At 41.1% G+C, this 17,145-nt stretch overlaps 1 protein-coding gene across 3 annotated transcripts in view; it reads left to right on the top strand.

Annotated features, from left to right (window-relative positions):
- Hhat (hedgehog acyltransferase) overlaps positions 1 to 17,145 on the top strand; it is a 296,093-nt gene that overhangs the window by 110,327 nt on the left and 168,621 nt on the right. The window lies entirely within an intron of this gene.

Genomic DNA, 17,145 nt, shown 5'->3' with positions numbered 1-17,145 from the left:
ATTTTGAAATAATATCTGTAGATGATTTAAAATACGGTGTCTCAAGATGATGGAATAGGCCACGGTGGCTATTTGCTAGATCTGGGTGACTTGAGTAAATCTTTGTTTTAGTTTCCTATCTCTTCAACAATAATGATAAAGATAACACCTACCCACGGAGTTGTTTTGAAGATTATATAAGCTGATGCATTTAGAACAGCTGGCCCATAGCAGATACTTACACATTAGCTTTTAGCTTTATACGTTTCCTATGCTCAGAGCAGATGGATAGAGAGGTGTTTTTTGAGTTCTTTTACTATTCTTGATTTTTATCCCATAAAGTAGGGTTGGCCTGGATGTTGTTGTTGTTTTTTTGTTCCAGAAGATCCCTCAGCCCCACACCCCCATTGTTTGATGGGTGTTTTACAGATGGACTTGCTTGTGGCTGTTTTCTCTTATCACTTTCAGTGTATAACAAGTGACAGGAAATGCTTTTGCAATTCCACACCTAGTGGATAAAGCTCGGGGTTGGCACTGGCTCAACCTTAGTCAGTGCCTCCTTAAAATTTGCCCTCTGAATACTTCATCGGATTCCTCTGGTCCTGGTCAGAATTTTTATTTTGCCTCATTCCTGTGACTTGTTCAAGTCTCGCATTTTCTATCAGGGAAGAACTCGGTGAACATTGTCCTACCTAATGATGCTCTTCAAAAGGAGGAGGGCCGCACTCTACATGCTGGTTTACCATAGTAACTTATTATAGATGCTGAAATTATCTAAGTCTCCTTCAGTGCAAAATCTAGTTTGATTTGGGGAGAGAGTTAGAAATTTCATACGGCGATTGTAGGGAATGTCAAGTAATTGCTTTGATTGGTCCTTAATTACTTCATTGAATACCAGGTCGCCCTGTTTTCATGGCAAGATTAGAGAAGTCTCTCCCTAACAAGAAGGCCAGGGAGTAGCTTTTTGTTTAAAAAGTGGACCTGATTGGAAGCTCCATTAACTTTCAACCTACCCATAAATGTAATTTCCTGAATCAATGGGTTGGGACCCAGCATGATTTGGGACATGACTTAAATGTTTGTGAGCCTAGCACAGCTTCTGTGCCTCTGCAGTGTGCATGCCTGTGTTAATGCATTCTTGGAAAGCACATTCTCCTTGGGGACTTTTCAGTGTCCACTCGTACCATAAAACCATGACTCTTGTAGCAGGCCTGCCTTTAGGTTCCTGATTCAGAAATACCAACCCATTGATTGTCACAGAGGCAGTTCAGACAGTTGACTACATTTTTACACTCGGGCTGCCTGTCTTGTCCTTTACTCATTCTCTCCGTTCAAGAAAGGCCCTCAGTTCCATATGAAGCATGGGGGAGGGGGTCATGTCTACCAAGAGTTTTTTTAATTGTCTTGATTAGAAAGGATTCAAATAGTTTAGACTCCAGGCTATTGAACCACTCTCTCTCCTTCATCCCAATTAAATTTTTAAGACAAAGATGGGGAAGAGAATAATAATGAAGTTACATCAGGGAGGAAGCTCTAAGTTGACCCCTTGGAGTGAACTTATTCTGAAAGATATTTACAAGGGCAGGTGATAAAATGACCAAAGGGTATTTCCTGGGAGCTACCTGGACTCCTGTCCTAGTTTCTTTATTCTACAAGGGTGTAGCTTTTCCCTGTGTGGTTTTAAGTTTCTTGAAGAATTTTTTAGTTTGCCAATTATACTTAAACACTTGGATTATTGTATACAACAACCATTTTATATTAAATGTTTGGATTTAGGAATGAAGGTTAACTGTCCTTGAGCAGTAGGGAATAATGGAAGGCTCCAAAGTAGCTGGATTAAAAAAATATTTAAGCTTATCTTTTGTGCTATTTGCAAATGTTCCTTCATCCTTAGGAAGATGTTTATCATGTTTCATGTTCGGTGTCTGCTAGCATAACTTTGACCCTGATCCCCATTTTTCAACTTTCTTGTTAGGAGTGCATATTTAGGGAAAACAAGTTTTGGATTTGTATGTCTATTAACAGCTAAATTCATGCTAATATTTCTTGACTATCTATTGAGGTGCTGCCGCATATAGGAAATGGCTCCCTCTTCCTGGATTTAGGTCCAGAAAGAATTTAATCATGAGCAGATGGGAAAGCTGGTGGTCCCGATTATTCCACTAGGCCATAGCAGTCTTTATACAGTAACACAAAGGACAGGGTGGGTGGGAAGTGGAAGGAAGAGATTTAAAACAGTCTCTGGAGATTACTTTATGATTATCTGAACTTGTAGGAAATCTATACTGAATGGGGTTTAGAACTTATGAGGAGAGATGAATTTTTAGCCCACCATGTCAGAGGCACCTTGTATGCCCCTGGACACAGTGCTGAGCGATTGTACCATCTTTCAGTCCACTTAGCATTGAGAGAAGACTTGAAGCTAGCAGTTTGCCCCTTTGATAGGAATCTGAGCTCTACATCATAGAACAGATGAAATTGGCCATCAGCAGAGAGATAATCTTCCCTGACACGATAGTTCAAATTGGCCATGAGAAATTGCCATTCACCCAGATGGCCAAACCTTAAAGTTAGGACCTGATGAATCTTTTTTTTTTTTTTTTTTTTTTTTTTTTTGCCCCACTCCTGGCTCTTTCATAGAATTACTGTTGAAATATTTGCAGGCACAGCAAAGCCCTCAAGAGTATGCGTATTCCCACTTGCTTTTTTTTTCTTTCTTTCTGTAGTCACACAGACCAGAGAAATTGAGAATTTTCTGCTTTAATTTTTAGGTTTCATGTTTTAATTTGGGTGGGTTGAGATCTATAATGAGTATCTTTTTCCCAGGGTCATTAAAGATGACATTGCATGTCTGAGGTTTCAAATTAGAAATCTGATCATGCCCCTCTGATTTGCTTTCTAGTTATGGAAGCAAAACTTGCAAAGTGATAAAATTTCCCATGGTGGCTGGTGAGTTATGGGTCAATTTCAATTTCTCAGGAATCTTGCACAGCTTGCCCTCTGCATTTTTTGACTTATGATGCTCTCAGGTCTTCACACGCAAACTCGTGCATCACTGCTTATCACAGAAGGATCTAGGTGCTGTTTGGTGGCTGCAAGACCTTATATATAGGGGATATCTTTAGCTTGGAAGGAGGAGGAGTCTGAACCCCATCTTCTGTTCAGGCTCCAATTGCATAGGCTGGTAGTTCAATAGAAGAATTTAGTTTCCTACATTGGTTCAGGCATGTGGTAGTTAATAAAAGCACTGTTAGATGCACAGCAGAGGCAGGATGAACCCAGAAAGGTGAAATGGGTGTTTTCTTTTTTTTTTTTTTTTTCGGTGAGACAATCTAGTGACTAAGAACTTGCTGCTAACTACTTGGGCAACTCGTTTAAGTTCTCTAGGCCAATCCTTCCATTTGTTATAAAAAAAAAAAAAGAGGATAATACTATTTGTCCCAGAGGTATGATAGGAGCATTAATTGAGCCTGACATGAAGTACATCCTCGGGTAGTGTCAGCTTCTCAATTTTTTTTTTTTTTGATGGGGGAGAGTTGAAAACCTAACAAAACCAGAGGTGACTGAGAGGCCAGTCTGCTGATGGGTCAGGTTGGAGAAGTGGTGAGTTAATGGGACGGGTGAGGGAAAGCTCCATCCAGCTTGGAGCTAGAGATGTGATGATTCATAGACTACGGTAATAAAGTCATGGGTTCTGCCCTCAAAAGAGGGCCCAGGGTCAAGTCATTTTTGTCTCATTTCCCTCATCTGTTGAATGAGACTATGAGCAAAATCCTAGCACTAGATGGTGCCTATGCTCCCGACCGTCTTGTTGTGGCGCCTGCCGAAGGCACAGGTGCCTCCACTCCCAGTACCCACATTGTGGGCAGGTTGTTAACCTCCTCATGCCTCACATAGTATTGCTTCCCTGGGTTGTAGTATTAAGAAAGATCATACACTAAAGTGCTGAATCCTGGGCAAGCATATCATCAAAGCCAAAATATTCACTAATAATTGTCATTACAGTTAAGAAAATTTTTCATAGTTTCTTTAATTTCTCAGAAAAGCCTGGTAGGGTGGTTGAAGCGGGGAGAAAAGGTGGTAGTGATGGGTGATAAGTGGTTATGTGAAAGATGTGGGTTTCAAAATGGAAGAATGGGGTTCCCAGTATCACCTCCCTTACCCTAAGCAGAACTCTTAAAAATGACTTTGCAAGTGGTTTCCAGCTACTGGCCTTTTATATGATCTCTTTTTACATCTTAATCAATGCTTTCTCATGATTCCATGTCAACAGACTCAGAAAACATTTTCCTCCTTCTAACACTTATGTTTTAACACCCCTTTCCTTTTTCTCCAAGCACAGACTTCATAGATCAAAGTAGGAAGGAAATACCAAGATGAGGCATATTTTATGAACCATGATTATGTTTTGCTTCCTGCAATTTATTTTTGCTTCAAAGATAGTCTGTCCTCTTCATTTTCTCTGGGAAGATTTTTTTATTATTTTTTTCTAGCTCCCTTTACTGCTGATAAGCGCTTAGACTGAAAGCTTCTAGAGGAAGAAGAGTCTGACATAAGGAACAGCAGGATACCTTCACTTAGAAGGTGTCAGTCACCAGAGCGTGGTGTTTGCATAGATGTGGAGTCAGATGACCTGGGCTTGGATCTTGCTTCCACTAACTTATTAGCTAGTATCTTCTCTCCATCCTTGGTTTCCTTCTCTTTTACGACAGGGATATTGTACTGCCTACCCCATAGAACCAACACATATGGTGCTCACACATTGCTCGACAGTGCAATAGTCACATTCCACTTACCCACATCCCACCAGATCATAAACTTTTGGAAGGCAGCCATCATGTCTCCCTCTGGATTAGCACTGTATTCTTCCTAATTACCTAGCATTTTGTGACACTCAAGAAATCTGTGCCGAATGGATGGATGGTCACTCCTCTGAAATTTGATCACTGGGTCTTAAGAGTAAACTTTTCAAATCTGATCTAGTAGCTGAGTGATTTCTCTCTGCAGCACGTGTTGACATAAGACTGTAGGTGTATCACTGGTGATACTTCATCTTTTAATTTTCTCATTAAATATTGGGACATGGTATGCCAAAATATTATGTCTACCTGCAATTTTCATGAATGAATTTTCCGTGTAAGGAATCTAGAGTGAGGAGTGTACACCTTTCCTACTTAATGACTGTCATTATTTGATCAGGCATTGTGCTCTGTCCTAGATATCAGATGAGCAAGGAGGTTGAACACTGGAAGAAAAGAAATTCAGTTCAGACTTGGATAGGAGAGAGGAGTCTAACAGCTGTTTGTCTTTGGGGATGGGATTTTTCTGAGGGAAGTACTGAAAGGAAATGCCTTATTTTAGATGAAGATGAGAAGGTTAAATAAGGGGCTGGGAGTGAAACACACTCTCAGAACAGCCCAAACTTTAATAATAATAAATAATAATGATAATAATTACAACAGCAGTAAACACCATGCAGATGTTCTGCAGGTCAATTCTAAGTTGTTTTTTTTTTTTTTTTTTTTTTTTTTTTTTTTGTATTCAAAGCATTTAATCCTCACAACACTCCTGTGAAGTAGGTGCTGTTATTGTTTCCACCTTACAAATGGTGAAACTGGGTCAGGGGGTATCCTTAAGTCACATAGCGAGTAAGTAGCAGATCTGGGCTTTGAATTCAAGAATGATTCCAGAGTCTAGGCTCTTAGTCGCTCCCTTTTAGTGTCTTTCTAGTGGACTGAAGCACAGTCGTCCCTGTCTGGAGTGTGAGGCTTGTATGATAGGATCTGGAACTCGGGGGACCTGGGAGTGATGTAGGCTTAGGTACTAATACCTAAAAATTATACATCAGAGTGATAGAAGAAGGATGTGGTGGGCAGTGAGTTGGTCTGTATTCACCAATGGACCTAGGAGAAAGGGAGTGTTCATTTTATTTCTATATTTTTAATTCTTTTTTAGATATATATGACAGTATATTTTGACATTATACATACATGGAATATCATTCTAATTAGGATCCCATTTTTGTGGTTATACATGATGTAGAGTACACTGGTCATGGATTCATATATGAATTTAGGAATGCTGTGTCCTGTTCTTTCTGTTGTCTTTCCTATTTCCATCCCCTTTCCCTTTATTCCCCTTTGTCTAATCCAATGAACTTCTATTCTCCCCCACCTCCCTTAGAGTGTGTTAGCTTCCACATATCAGAATACATTTGGCCTTAGGTTTTTTGGGATTGGCTTATTTCACTTAGTGTGCTGGTGTCCAGTTTCACTCATTTATTGGCAAATGTTCTTTATGGCTAATATTCCATTGTGTATATATGCCACATCTTCTTATCCATTCATCTGTTGAAAGGCACCTAGGTTGGTTCCATATATCAATTTAGAATTCAGGTGCTATAAACATTGATGTGGCCACCTCACTATAGTATGCTGATTTTTAAGTCCTTTGGGTATATACCAAGAGTGGGATGAAAACTGGGTCAAATGGTGTTTCCATTCCAATATTTATGAGGAATATTCCATTCAAATATTTGAGAATATTTCAGGTGGGTACACTAATTTGCAGTCCTACCAGCAATATATGAGTGTACCTTTCCCCTTACATCTTGCCAGTATTATTACTGTATTCTTGATAATTGCTATTCCGATTGGAGTGAGATAGAATCTCTGTAGTTGTAATTTGAATTTCTCTAATTGCTAGATATTTTGAATATTTTTTCATATGTGTTGACCATTGTATTTCTTCTGTGAAGTGCCTGTTCAGTTCCTTTGCTCATTTGCTGACTGGGTTATTTATTTTTTTGGTGTTACGGTCTTTGAGTTCTTTGTATGTCCTGGAGATTAATGCTCCACTGGGAGTATCCATTTTAACCTGAGACACTGGGTGAGTGGTGTGGGGTCAGCTGTGTCTTCTGCTCTTACATGACCCCCTTATATTACAAATGACAACCCAGTCAACCTGGTGGAGATGGGAGGAGGGGACTTTGACGTTTATTGGACTAGATGGCTCCTTTCTGCATCTCCTCTGGCGTCCCCTTACCCACTGCCACCCTGGGTGACTATCCTTGTGCTGCTCTGTTCCTTCATCTCACTTCAGGCTGGGTCAGGTCCTCTTTGCCAATGAGGGAGGAGAATTGCCCTGCATCTGCTAATCTTCAGGCTTCTCCCTGTCCTTCCCAACACTCCCACCCCAGCACCATCCTACTTTTAGTTCTGACCCTCCTTTGAGCAGTGTTGTTCTTTGCCTCACTTTAATTTCTGAGGCTTAAATTCAACGTGCGAGATGCTGTTTCTTTTCAGTTTTTACAGAATATTTTGATATACCAATCAAATGGACTACTTGGTTGCAGTCATGTCTTTTCCTGAATAGTTTCTTTGATAAGTTGAGAAAGTGCTTCTACATTCCATCTGAAGCATATTTTTGGGGTGTGTGTGTGTGTGTGTGTGTGTGTGTGTGTTTATGTGGCTATAATTCACAATTTGGGGATCCATAAGCTACTGAAAAAGTTTTTGTTGTGTTTTGTGTTTTAGATTCTTAGACTTCTCATCATAGGATCCCTACTACCTAGCATGGGGCCTGACACACAGTAGGCACTCAACAGATAGTTCCTAAATGAAGGAACAGATGATTCCCTACTATGCACAGTCTCTTGAAGAGATAAAAATCTGGTTTAGTTATGAAATATGGGTCTAATGAACTTATTTCCAGGGGTTACCCTGCCATCTTAACTGCATTTAGTATAAAATGCCATCTGTTGTCACATTATTTATTTCCAGTGTTGATTTAGGACTTCCTGGGTCCATCCTCTGAAAGAATATATTCTAGTTTTGTCCTTCAAAATGTGAATTGTTCCCTTTTTTATGCATTGAAAGACTCGGCATTAGAATCCAAGGAGGGTATTTTTTTGGTGGTTGTTTTTTTTCTTTTTTTGGCTATACTACCAGGAGCCAGGCTTTGAGGTGCTCAGACTGGGTGGAGGCCACTTAACCTGGGCCATCATGCATGTTAGGCAAGCACTCTACCACTGAGGTACATCTCCAGCCCGGGATTTGTGGTTTTTTAATTGAGTCTAGTGGAAGAAAGTGGGTCTGAGAGATAGTGGAGAATGTGGCTTGGTTTGGGCCCACACTTCCTCTCTACATTGGCCTCCCTCAAGTTATTACCCACTGTGCAGACCCTTTTGAATCTCAGCCAGGCCCTGGGTGACTATCCACGTGCTGCTCACCTTGCCACTTGTGTGTTCACCTTGCCATTTGTCATGGTGTCATGGTTTTCTGGGCCTCATCTCACTACCTTTCATGCAGGAAATCCTCAGGCTCTTTTTGGTCCCAGGATTGCTGAGGGAGACTCAGCAATGCCAGTGAGGCTTCATATTTTACTTTGGGTGATAGTTATTTATTATGATGTGGCAGTTTGTTTCCTGGTATTACAGTAAAAAATTGGTGTCTGGGTACTTTATAAAGAAAAAGGGTTTGTTTAGCTCATTTTTGGAGCCTGAAAGTTCAAGGTTGGACACCGCCATTGATTTTTGCCTCCGGTGAGGGCCATATGATACATGGCCATAATGATGATAGGAGATTCGTAGGCAAGATCATATGGCAAGACAGGAAGCCAAAGAACCCATTCATGCAGGAATTAACCAGGGTTCCGTCAGAATGACATCTTCCAAGGTCAGTACCACTAATAACCTAGCCACCTCCCACTGGGCCTCACCGTTAAAAGGTTCCACCACTTATCAGCATTACCAGGCTTTCAGCACATGAAACTTTGAGGGACACATTCAAGCCATAGCAGCAACTTGTGCTGTTGTAGAGTGTTCTACAAGGTGCTCCCCACTTGAGTTCTTACTTCCACTTATACAGTAGACTTCTCTTTTAGGATGTCATGGGTTTAGTTGAGGGGAGGGGAAGTTAGACTATGTGTCTCTTCCATCTCTTTCAGTATCTTCCCACTCTCCTCTATGTCACAGGGGCAGGTTTTCTTTTTCCTCTTCCTATATTCTCTTATGACATTCTTTCCTATGAGAAGAAGCCTTGTGGCCCAGCTTTCTTGGTTAGAATGGGACCTTCGTTTTGTAGTGTGGAGAAAATTACCTTGAGAGTTGACTGATTTGATTCTGGGTCTGGGAGCAACCAGACAACCACCAAGAACTAGGGATTGTTGAGAACAAAACATTGTCTTAATTTAAAATTCCCTGTTATTTATTCTTGTGTAATGGTATTAAGTGAAGATTTAGATGTCATTATTAATAGAAACCAGAGACACTAAGTAAGACATTCTAGGTCACATCACTAGTAACCGAGCTATACTTAAGTACTAGCTGCACTCAAGTACTAATCTTCTTAGAAAGGTTTTGACGCATAGATGCATTTGCTCATAAATAGTACATGAAACCTCAAATATTCAGTAGCACTGTGGGGGAGTAGTTCTCATCTTCCTATTATGCCAAGAAGAGAGGCACAAGTTTTTGGTGTCATCTCCTTTGTAAGTCCTGAGAATGTGGCCCATTTCGCTTCAGCCATGTTTGCTTTGTGTTGCTACTGCAGAGCGACCCGCCACTTAGGCAGGTAGATGGGAATAAAGAGGCTCTATGTGGCAATAGTATATATTTGTACAGTAGCAAAATTCTCTGATACTGCTTCTCTGCCCAACTGCTTCCTGATGAGCAAGATTAATACTTTGTCCTCTAAGAACTGTAAACTGTGGTTAACCTGCAGGGTGAAAGTTTAGAGTAATTTTCTGGTTGTCATGCTTGAAAATACCACTTTATTTATTTACTTATTTGACATTATACATAAACCTGGCTGTGATGGGCCATTCCAAGTTCTTCCCACTCACCTCACATTAGGGTGGTAGAGAACAAGTCTGCATTCCTCAGTTCTGCCCATGCAATTCTTTACGCATCTCCATGACTTTGCTGTAGGCCTTCTGGTTCTGTGAGGGGCTCTCTAGAACCTTCTATCAGGCAAAACATCTCTGAGCTTTTGGAGGCCAGGGATTGTATTTGGCATTTTGTGTTAACATAGTCATTGGGTGTGCATTAGCGAGTGCCTTACATTAGATCTTTGCAATTCCAAAAAACAGTCTGAGGAACAGTCTCTCCTGGGTGCTCCTTAGAAACCCAGGACTTTGGGCCCCACCCCAGATCTACTGAATCAGGTTTTTGACAAGATCACCTTAGAAAATTATGTTCCTATTAAAATATGAGAGGCACTGGGCTAGATGACTGCTTAGAGCCTCTCCTTGATCTGCCATAGCTCTGGATGGTGGCCTTAACCGGTACAAATACATATGAATATTCAACATCGTATGACACACAGGTGCCAGGGACTAGAGCCTGAATGAGGGCTTTGGCTGACTTTCCTAGGGTATAGGTCCATAATAGGACTGAAAAAGTGGGCTAGTTCCCAGGCGGGGATGGCACTGGAAGGCAGCTCTTTTGGAGAAGACAAGGAGTCAGGGGAGCCAGGCTTTGAGGTGTTCAGACTGGATGGAAACCACTGATCCACAACCACAAAACTGAGGAAAATTGAGTTGTCCATATGACGTGTTTGTCCTCCAACTTTTCCTACACGTGACTTCTCTGCCTTCTTTCCTCTGTTGTTCCCCTAGACTTGTTCCTCACGTGTAAGAAGCTGACAGGTGAGGGGCTCTGCCACGTAGGAAGGAATGCCTGAGCCGCTCCTGGTGGGTGGCAGAGTCCTGCAGACAACCCTCTATAGATTTAGGAGGGTTGCCTTCCTGCTCCCCACTACAGGGAGGGATATAGTTCCCTGTGAGACTATTCACATAGAAGAGCTGACCCACCACACGTCTGGAAACTAGCACTAGGGATGCTGCTTACTGTTAAATACAGCTGACAGGTCCACGTAGACGTTACCATTTCTACGTAATGTTGCTAGCTTTAGAGTGTAGAGGATTTTCTAAGAAGTTAATTAAAATATACATCATGAATATCCTATAGGTGCCCCCTGGGCTGTGATCAGTGAGAGACAGCGTTGGGTGAGGTTGCTTATTATAAGCTGAGGTTCTCCAGCTGGGGGCAGGCAGCAGGGTTGACATCAAGGGGACTTGGTGGGGGTAGGGGTGACATGCTGTCATAATGTAAACCTGTGGTATAGTATTGTCTAGTTGGCAACTGACTTAATTGGTGGCAGTTAATTACCCTAGAAATAATATTTTCCAGATCACTTAGGGTCTTATTGCAGTTCTTGTAATCTGTGGTTTTTCCTGTGACAGCTGAGCCTAAAATATTAGGTTCTCCAGGATTTCTCAACTTGAGTTTCTACAGCAGGATGAGATGTGGTACACGTGAGACTGACGGCATCTTTCCTTCGAGTAGTTGGGTGGTGACTCACTCCAATGAGATTAATTCTAGAGAAATCCAAGGGACCTGGTTTTATGTTCTGTTTCATTTCCTACACAATAGCAGACTTAATTTCTCCCAGATAACTAACAAAAACGACAAACAGTTTTTTGCCTTTGACTTGGTCTTCAGCAACAGAAATGCAGACTCTGTGCTTCTCTTCCTCAGGGTTGTAGGTCACAAAGTTTATCAGTAGAACCAAGAACTTGGCCCAGCACCTCTTGTAGGTTTAGGTGGAGACCTCAATTTGAGTTACCCTGTGGGGGTTTGGCTGAGATCTTTGGCTCTAATAATGGTAAAAGATGAAGGTTGGGGGCTGCCTTTCTGAATTGGGAAAAATCCTTCCTATGGTGATGGTTCTAGCATCCCAGCTGTGGGTCACAGGAGCGGGGAGGATGTGAGGTGGAGTGAGGTTCTCTCCTGCTCTGTAAAGGACTCAATAATGGAGCCTTGACCACAAGGCACTGTTTCAGCACAATGAAGGTAGGAAGGACTTTTTCTTCTGATGGGTAGGTATAGGACTTGTTCTCTCCCCTCCAAACAAACAAAAACAACAAAAATCCACGAGGTTGTTGTTGCATGAGTTCGTGGGTTCCATATATGAACCTCAAACATAGATGAAAATTTCATAATTGCTGGCAGCAGGGAACATGCCTTGGGATGTGTTCTTGGTACTGGGGATGGTTATTGGAGCCTTTTTTCCTCCACAATGAAAGAAGGTTATCGGCTAGGGGAACCCTCTTGCCAGGCCACCTGTTAAACTCATGCCCTGTCAGCTCTGTGCTCTGTAGAATTGTCCTACAGATGGGAAGCAAAACATTCAGCGTTTCCAAAGCAAGTTAGATCATCATCTCAAAAAGCAGAGTGACAGACTTTCCCAAACTATTCTGTGGTTTCATGTTTGATTCTCAAATGATTTAGATAATTTTCATTAGTGATTTCCTTAGACTGTTAAGACACATTGTAAACACTGTGTGGATTGCATCTAAAATCCTGATTCTTTGTTCAAGGAATATTTCTCTAACACCTATTATATTCCAACCACTGACCTATGGATGTAGAGCTGAACAGGGAAGTCTCTGCTCTCCAGAAACTAATACTAAGAAATAACAGGTCACAAAATGGGCATCACCACTACTGGGTCTGTATAGTGCTTGAGCAATTAAAAAAGAATATTCACTTTTGTGGTCTCATTTGTTGATTCTATGAAGCAGTCAAAGAAGTTCTCCTCATTTTATTGATGAGAAAAACCCAGAGAAATTACATGACTTTAACATTAAATGTGCCAAGGAAATGAGACACATGAGGTCAACACCATGTCATCTTTGAGTAACATGCCCTTATTTTAATATTAACTTCTTTAACATTTAATTTTAAACTGTCTTTATGCAAATGTTCTATCTACACTATTAGGTATAAACATAAAGCTCTAATTAAAAAAAACTAAATATACAAAGCAAATGCACAAATAAAAGCAAATGTTGTAGTCTGTGGACACCATGAAAAATATAGTAGTTCCTTAAAGATGTGTGAAATAAGTTGATTTGTTGTTGTAACGGTCTACCATTGCTGATGTAAAGTTGTTGGAAAGGCAGAGCAGTATTTTATATCAATTTACTAAGCATTTCAGGGAGTTGTTAGAATTTACAAGGTAGAGAAGAGTGTAAGCTTATACTCTCATGGGACTGGTGCCACATTCTCTCCTGACTAGTTGGTGACCTTGGTTATGTGCCCTAACTTCTCTAAACCTTAGTTTCTTTGCCTACTAATGGGCCAATGATGCCTACTTGCTTGGAAGGAGATGAGAATTTAATCATTTTGTATGCATGAAATAAGACTTGTTATTACTGAATCTTGTAATAGGTGGTGTGTGTGTGTGGGAATGAGTAGACTTAAACTTCTGATAGGCTCTAGTTGATATTTAGGACTCGGTGATGTATAGTAACTTTGTTGAGGGTACTGACATTAGGGCCCACAACACAGCTGAAGTGAATGCTGATTGGGAGAGACCTGGCCTGTGTATTATAGATTCTGGACAGAACACAAGCTGAGGAATCCGAGTCCCCATTCTGAAGTTTCCAGGGTAGACCCTGACCTGCAGTTACTGATTTGTGCTAAAGGTGCTACTTACGTGGCCCACTCTATAGAGCTTATTCCAAGGTGCATAGTATTAGAGATTGTGTTCATCAGGAAACATGATGGCTCTTGGTACCCCCACTTCTCTCTGGAGTCCATTGCATCCCATGTCCTGTGGTGGCCTGCACCCCAAGTGTATAGTCTGTCTCTAGAAACTTAGTGACTGTCTCCTGGGATCAGCTTCAGAGCCTCTAGGCAAATTCTTTGCTCTAACCAGATTCCATCTTTCTTTGGCCTCAGCTGGCTCTGACCTGCTTTCTCTGGCCTCTTTTTGATATGTATCTCCTCTCTAGGCTAGAATTCACTTAGTTTTTCTGGGTGCACCCATGGCTGACTTAACCTGTCCAAACTGCTGCTTCAGAAGCAGTTCTGGCTGTCAATCATCTGATCATTTATTAACTGAGCAAAATATTGGCTGACCACCTACTGTGTGCCAGCAACTGTTCTTGGTGCTTAGGATGTGGTATTGAGCAAAACAAGCAAGTGTGCTTGATCTCTGAATTTACTCTCAAGCTGGTGTAACAGATAATAACCAATAAACGTAATAAGTATGTGGTGTGCAAATAATGTTTTGGAAAAAAGTAGTTGAAGATTGGTAAGACACGTAGGAAGGAAGGTTGCCATATGCGATTGATAGTGTTTCTGTAAACACTGAGTTAATGGGTAATGAGCCTTGCTCCTATGGGAAATACTGGGTCAGATTCCTGCCGGCCTCTGGTCACAACCATTTACTCATTAATGCAGGTTGATTATCCCTTGTAAAAATGCTTTGGATTGTTTGCAAAGACATTACCAGTTGAGCAACTCTAATTGGAGAATGTGGAATCTGAAATGCTCCAAACAATGTTGGCCAAATGCTCAAAGTTTTGGATCTTGGAGTACTTCAGGTTTGGGATTTTCCAATTGGGGATGCTCGCCTGTGTGTAGCTTTGTTTTATGTTTCTGTTTAAAGACTCCTTATTTACATTGGTTCATTAACACTGAATACAGGGTCAACAGTGCTATAACTCATGCCTGAATGAAGCTCATCTAACACTTAGGCTTTCCCCACAAGGTACATCACAGCCTTCTTGCACTTAGAAGCACTACACAGCACATAGCACTCTGCTTGAAGAATCTTTTAAATTGTGAAACCGCCTACAACACAAAATGTGGCAAATGTGGTACTTCAGAGCTGGAAGAAGGGATACTGGTAGTAGGAGAGCTGAAGCCTGAAGTCAGAGTGTGTCCTGTTCAATTGAACATGAAAGTTAATTCAAATATTTGGCCACTGAGCTCTTTGAATGTCTGAAAAGGTGTTCCAAGTATTGAATGTGGGATCACAAATAGATTTTAGTGAGCAGATGAATTCACAAATGCTGGAACTGTGAATAACGAGGGTGGGCTGCCAGTGGGTGATCAGGTAGGCCTCCCTGAGAATGTGAGGCCGGATGAAGGCTGGGGAGAAGGCATGCGAATCATGTGGGTGTCTGCAAAGTTGGTGCCCGAAGAGGGTATAGTCGGTGCAAAGGCCCTGGGCTAGAAGCATACCTAAAATGCTGAAGGAACAGCTAGGAGCTCAGTGTGATTGTAATGAAGTGGGAAATGACCCATGAGAGATGGCATCCAGCATCTTTTTTTTTTTTTTTTTTTTTTTTTTTAAAGTATGAGGTAGTGGGAAGATGTAGAAGAGAGTTGAGCTGAGAAGCAACTCTGTACCATGTTCAGGCAGAAGCAGTAAACCAGTTGGAGGATGTTGCAGGTAACCCAGAGCCAGGCCCTAATGTGTTTATGAGCCCACTACTTCAAAGAACTTACCTGCACCTCCCTGTTCCTAAATTGCTCCCACACAATGGAACACAGCTTCTGGAACCTGGTGATCTTTTTGAAGGATTAGGAAGAGAACTGAACTCTCAAATTGCAGTAGCCCGTGCTGGTGGTGCCTATCTGAAGATACGCTTTAGCTTAAGTTGAACTAATGGAAGCATTAGTTTCCATAAAGCCATTTGGCATTTGCATTTGTAGTCTTGCACATTCAAATTATTTCAAATAAAGGGTGGCAGTAACTAGAATACTCCTTTGCTCTTCTGAATAGGAGATCCGTTTGATTCCTGGTTAAGTTTCAGCTTTCCTTTTTGCAACAATAAGCCCAGTCCTTGAGGACCACCTGTCCCTCACCTGGGCTGGGAAGGGGAATGTGGTGAAATGATCATCTGTGTGAAGATATCTGCATCTGAAGTAGAGTATAGAAATGATTCATGTCACGTTGCTGCACTGCTTTAATGAATACAGAAAATGCTTTAGGTATTGGATTATTAAAGGCACGCGTGGCAGGGCTTCTGTGTGCACAATTTGAAGCGTGAACTTATTAGCATTTCAGGTTGATACCTCTTTTAGATTTAATTAGATTTCAGGCTTCAATCGATTTATTAAATGAATTTCTCACTGCTTAAAAGGTGTAATATGTTCACGACAGTAGCTTTTCATCACTCTCTTCTCATTTCCTCATGCGCTCAAGCAGATCTCGGCTTCCGTCTTGAATTCAAAGCCAGAAGTTATTTTCTGAAGATACTGTGCTGTATCATCTTGGCCTCTTTTGTGCTTTGGGATGCTGGGGCCAGGAGAAGGGTTGTGTTCTCTGTTATCTGCCATGAATGCATCTCTAGTAGATTTAACATCAGAAAACATAGCAAATGCATAATAATAGTACTACCTTTTGTTCCAGTGGCCTGTTGTCACTATGAATCTTTTTGTCACTATGAATCTTTCCATAAACCTTTACTTTTGCCATGAGGAGGACTGGACTGGGGCTATTCAAATAATGGAAAATTAAATGTAATGAATCAAATCATATTAGCGGTTTGCAAGATGAGCTGCAGAGATAGACCTTACAATGCAGTAACTTAGTGATGTTTTGCATTTGTTTAGAAATGTGGAGGGAACACTTCTCTGTGCCACTGGAGCATCCTAACCCCATTTCTGTCATTGCCTGGGCCATGATTGCTTCATTTACAAAGTGGGGGCTCATTAAAGGCAGCAGGGAGGTCTACTCCATGTCCACAATTTCCTTCAAGCTTTTAGTGTGTGTGTGTGTATGCGTGCATGCGTGTGAGAGTGCACATGCACAGTGAAATATGCAAAATAGACTAAATTCCAGTTATGTTTAATAACTGATCTAGGTCAATAGTATGAAGTAGAAATCATCTGTAGTTTCAATATTTAAATGAACCAGGGCCTCAGGTTAAAGACGCTATTGGCAGCTTGATAAAGGAAATTATTTTTATTATATAATGGACATCTATTATTGTGTTGTTGTCGAAACTTCAGTTGGAAAGAGGATTAAAGTCCAGAAACTAAGTCAGAATAATGTAACCCTTTCTATAAGGATAAGTTCATTTTTGTCACAAAGCAAAAACTGTGTTCCGAATGCTGTGATTCAAGATTCAGAGGGGGGAAAATGCTTAAGAAGCAAAGCCCAGAGGCAAAGTGGGATTGTGGCTGATTGGCAGTCAGTCTCATCCTAGAGAAGAGGACTGGTTTTATTTATTTTTACAAGACTCAGTGTGCTAGGTTATGTAAGAGGTCTTTGAATTTTAAAGAACTTCTGATTTTTGTCTGTACGCTATTCACATAAGAGGGTTTACCACTCCTTAATAACCCCAGGCCTGATTTCTTCCAGA

Source organism: Callospermophilus lateralis, chromosome 13, assembly GCF_048772815.1.
Source record: "Callospermophilus lateralis isolate mCalLat2 chromosome 13, mCalLat2.hap1, whole genome shotgun sequence".
In the NCBI taxonomy this organism is placed as follows: domain Eukaryota; kingdom Metazoa; phylum Chordata; class Mammalia; order Rodentia; family Sciuridae; genus Callospermophilus; species Callospermophilus lateralis.
The sequence above is the reverse complement of the archived record's forward strand: the minus strand, read 5'-3'. Positions and strand labels throughout refer to the sequence as shown.